Consider the following 4,876-nt stretch of genomic DNA (forward strand, 5'->3'; position numbering starts at 1 on the left):
CTTATCCCCATGTTACCCCCCATCCACCCCACTCATGTGCTCACCCCCCCCTGTTGTCTGTGTCCATTGGTTAGGCCTATATGCTTGCATCTCTCCTTTGGTTGATCTCTCCCCCTTACTCCAACCCTCGACTACCTTCCCTCTGAGGTTTGACTGATTTCGCCATTAAAAAAAAGAATGAAGTGTTGCTATTGATGACAGCATGGATGGAGATGGGGGGTCACTATGCCTAGAAAAATAAATCAGACAGAGAAAGTCAAATATCATGTGATCTCACTTATATGGGAAATAAAAATTTAAAAAAATAGTTCATAGATACAGAGCACAGATCAGTTACTGCCAGAGTTGGGGGGTGAATGGGGGGAATGGTTAAATGGAGTAAAAAGATATAAACTTCCAGTTACAAAATAAATAAGCCAGGGCATGTAATGTACAGCATTGTGACTACAGTCAGTAATAAAGTATTGAATATTTAAAAGTTGCTAAAAAAAGTAGAACTTGAAAGTTCTTTTCACAAAAAAAAATTATAATTATACATGGTGATGAATGATAACTAGACATTCTGGTGATCATTTCCCAGTGTATACAGTTATTGAATTATGATGTTGTACATCTGGAAGTATATAATGTAGGTCAATATTACCTCAATAAAATATCTATTAATAGATAATAAAGAGATATTCTGTTCACTCTGACCTAAGGTCCTATAGGGGCAAAAAGACCAGTAGAGTGATTCTTCATTTGGGGAGGTCTTTGAATGCACAGTATCACATTTTCCTCTGTAAAAAATATTTAAAAATCACCCTCAAAGAGGCCTCCTGTACAGACTTAAAATACTGTGTAAATTTTTTAAAAGAAGAACTGGAGTTCCTGAGAAGTTAATTATTGGGCAGATTATGGGAAAGAAAAAATGCAAATCAACAGTTTCTTAAGTCACTTCCTCTAGGACACAATATATACTTCAAATAGAAAGGGTTTTTTAACACCCACAGACCGAGATCAGAAATCCTCAGTGGCTGGACTTGCATCTGCACCATGAGAAACAGATGTCTAAGAGTGCTGCCAGGTAGGTAAAATTGTAACAATGACCATAGACAATCAAAGCTATCTGGGAACTCTCTACCCAGTTTGAAAATATTATCTGTTTTTGCTTGATACCTGACTTGTTTTCCCAGTATCTCTATAAGGTACAAATGGAAGAAAATTTAAGGACATTTACTCATTTATGTTAAATCTCAAAGGAGAAAGTTAGTGAAACTTATTCTTAGGGCATACTCAAGGACCTAACAGACATTTCCCATTTAACCACTAGTTTTAGTCCAGTTTCTTCAGAGAAGCAGAATCAATAGGAGGGAGGAAAGCAGAGAGGGGGAAGAGGAGGGAGAGAGGGAAGGAGAGAGGGGAGGAGAGAAGAAGAGAGGGCAGGAGGGAGAGAACAAGGGAGAGAGAGAGAGAAAGGCAGAAGTGGGGAGAGAAACGCATTATTATAAGGCATGAGCTCATGAGATTAGTGGAGGCTGGAAAGTTCAAAATCCACAGGGAAGGCCAGTAGGCTGAAAACCCAGGGAAGAATTGATGTTGCATCTGAAGTCCAAGAAAGTTCAAATCCACAGGGAAGGCCAGTAGGCTGAAAACCCAGGGAAGAATTGATGTTGCATCTGAAGTTCAAGTCTAAAGGCAGTTTAGGCACTAGCCAGTTTGGCTCAGTGGATAGAGCATCAGCCTTCGGAGCAAAGGGTCCCAGTTTGATTTTAGTCAAGGGCACGTATCTTGGTTGCAGGCTCCTCCCCGGCGTGAGCCCTGGTCAGGGAGCATACAGGAGGCAACCAATCAATGTGTTTCTCTCTGTCTTTCCCTCTCTCTTCCACTCTTGCTAAAAATAAAATAAAATTTAAAAAGACAGTTTGAAAGCAGAATTCCCTCTTCCACAGAAGAGGAAGTCGGTCTTTTTTCTCTTAAGGTCTTTAACTGAATGGATGTGGCCCACCCAGATTATGGAGGGCAATCTGATTTACTCACAGTCTACTGACTTAAATGTTAATCTTATCTAAAATAGATCCAAAGTCATAGAAGCACAGAACAGACTGTCAACCCTAAGAGGGAAAGCAAGGGAGTGTGGGTGAGTGGGAAAAGATCAACTTATGATCTTGTATGCATATATGCATGCCTCAGGAACACAGACAATAGGGTGGTAAGGGCTTAGGGTGGGGAATAGGGGTAGGCTAGGAGAGGTCAATGGGGGAAAAGAGGGACATATGTAATAATTTCAACAATAAAGATTTTTTTAAAACACACATTCACAGCAACACCCTATGTAATAAAGAGGTAATATGCAAATTAACCTTCAAACCCTCACAGGATGGCTGCCTACAACCAGGTCGGCAGGGTGGTTAGTGAGGGATGACCAAACAACTGAACAAGCAGTCTGCATGCGATGACCAGGCCAGTGGTGGGGCCATGAGGGGTGACCAAGGAGGCCGGCAGTTAGGGGCAACCAAGGAGGCCGGCAGGGGAGCGATTAGGAGCCAGCAGTCCGGGATTGTGAGAGGGATGTCCGACTGCTGGTTTAGGCCTGATTCCCAGCACTGGGCTTCTAGTAAACTAATGTTGACTAGATGTCTGGGTACTGTAGTCTAACCAAATTAATACATAAGATTAACTAGCACATATCAGTTTTTTTTCAGAAGGTTAAATAATCAAACTATCTGAAAACTCTATTATGCTAAGAAATACATCATCTTTGTGTGTGTATCATGGCATGATTTAAAGGATAGTGAATTAGTAAAAATCTATATTAACGAGGTCAGCCAAAGTCTGGTTAGTCTTTATTTCCTTCAATGCTTAGGATAATAACTGTTACCTAGTAAGTTCGGTGTTTCTATTAGGTTGTCCCCATTGGTTGTAATTTGCTTCCTGATTTTTATGAAACATAGCCACATTTTATCATTATCTGATTTGTGGTACATGACGTTTTTTAAGAATGGACACATTTTAGAAACTTCTTGTAAAGGCACACAGAGCTGAGTTTGCATAGGCTTCACTGGCTCATATGCATGAAAGGATGGACTCTACATATGTGATCCAGTTATAGCCTGGAGGGTAGGCTTCATTCCTGTGCACCTGTAGTTGTTTTCAGATCACAAAGCCTGTTCAGTGACTAATTCCTTAGGGCTGAACTGGAAGAAAAAGGGCAAAGGCGCAACTGTTACCTAGTACGTTTGGTGTTTACATTAGGTTTTCTCCATTGGTTGTAATTTGCTTCCTGGTTTTTATGAAACATAGCCACATTTTATCATTATCTGATTTGTGGTACATGACGTTTTTTAAGAATGGACACATTTTAGAAACTTCTTGTAAAGGCACACAGAGCTGAATTTGCATAGGGTTCACTGGCTCATATGCATGAAAGGTTGGACTCTACATATGTGATCCAGTTATTGCCTGGAGGGTAGGTTTCATTCCTCCGCACCTATAGTGGTTTTCAGACCACAAAGCCTGTTCAGTGACTTATTCCTTAGGGCTGAACTGGAAGAAAAAGGGCAAAGGCGGTGCCCTCGGTGCTGTCTGAGGACCAGGAGCTCATGTGGAAGGAACCAAAGAAGCCATGGGTGCTATACCTGGAGAGGCCACTTAACCAGGAGATAGTGACTCTACCTGCAGCTGCCTTCATTCTCACTCCTCACCTCTCATTAGCCCCCATCTCTCCATTCCAGGGTTCTTACCCCTGCTGACACTGTGAGCTAGGGCTCACACTTTGGGAGTCTAATTCTAATGCCCAGCTCCTTTTGTATACACAGAAAATGTACGTTTAACAGGGGAAATGATCCTGGAAGAGAAATCCTCAGATTTCTACCATTGCCAGAGAACAAGAAACTGGATCTGGGCAAAGGGATCTTTAAGATCTACCCCCTCCATTGGGACAGGTTGGGGTTTCTAAGCTGTGTCCCTATAGGCATCTGTCATGTATGTTCTATGCCCTTACCTGTGGCACCTGAGGATCCATGACGACTGTATCTGTTGGTGACTAATTTCTCAGGTTGTTCTGGGTAGGGGAGGGGAAAGATTGAGTCCTCAATTCCCAGTAAAGTACACAAAGAACCTGCTGGAAGGCCATGGGCTGCAGGGCAAGAACCACCTCCAAAGGAAGCAATGGCCATGCAGCCAGGTTTTGAAATTGAAGATTGACTCTCTTTTCTTTGTCTTCTCTTCATGTTTTTCTGTCCCAGAACTGTCAGTGCTGCTGTTGTTGCCATTGGTTTCTGCAGCCCAGAAGGATAGGGGTAAGTCTGCCCACACAGATGCCCATTAGTGATATTAAGCTGGGGGTGCAGGCTATGGTCTGGGTCCTCTCACCAGTTGGGAGGGAAGGAGGCTTATTCTGCAAGTGAGGCTCAGAGATGGTCTTCTGGGGATAAGAAAAGCTGTTTTACCTCCCTAAATGCCCAGATTTTTTTGTCTATTCCTCTTCCAATAGCAGCCATCCCTCCCTTATCTCCCCTCCTCTAGTCTTGAACCCACAGTTGTCCATGGCTTTATCCATTCCTTGTGCCCTCTGACCATGGCCTCCATCCTCACTGTTCCACCCCACAGCCTGTATTCGATGGTGCCCTCCGAACCCTCCATGTGTCAATGCCCGCTCCTGTCACTGCGCACAGGGATTCAGTGCTGCATCAAGTAGTGTCTTCACCAGCGGCCACTTGAAGAGTTGCAATGGTACAGAGGTTTTGGGGAGAGGGGGGAGGGACATAAAGAGATTATTGGGGTAGATTGTGGTGCATCCAGAGCAGCACAAGCATTTTGTCAAGGATTAGAGCAAGGAGACAGGGCAGGATAGTTTGAGGGAAGTGGGCAGTTAGGTTTTTGTAATTAGTAGGAA

General features: G+C 43.1%; 1 long non-coding RNA gene across 1 annotated transcript; it reads left to right on the plus strand.

Moving 5' to 3' along the window:
- Positions 1 to 994: 994 nt before the first annotated feature.
- LOC106724548 lies at positions 995 to 4,658 on the plus strand. The gene is made up of 3 exons (XR_001360377.1): positions 995 to 1,066; positions 4,227 to 4,280; positions 4,591 to 4,658. It is a non-coding gene; the product is annotated as an uncharacterized LOC106724548 (long non-coding RNA).
- Positions 4,659 to 4,876: the final 218 nt, after the last annotated feature.

The sequence above is a fragment of the Myotis brandtii genome, unplaced genomic scaffold, assembly GCF_000412655.1.
Source record: "Myotis brandtii unplaced genomic scaffold, ASM41265v1 scaffold8840, whole genome shotgun sequence".
In the NCBI taxonomy this organism is placed as follows: Eukaryota; Metazoa; Chordata; class Mammalia; order Chiroptera; family Vespertilionidae; genus Myotis; species Myotis brandtii.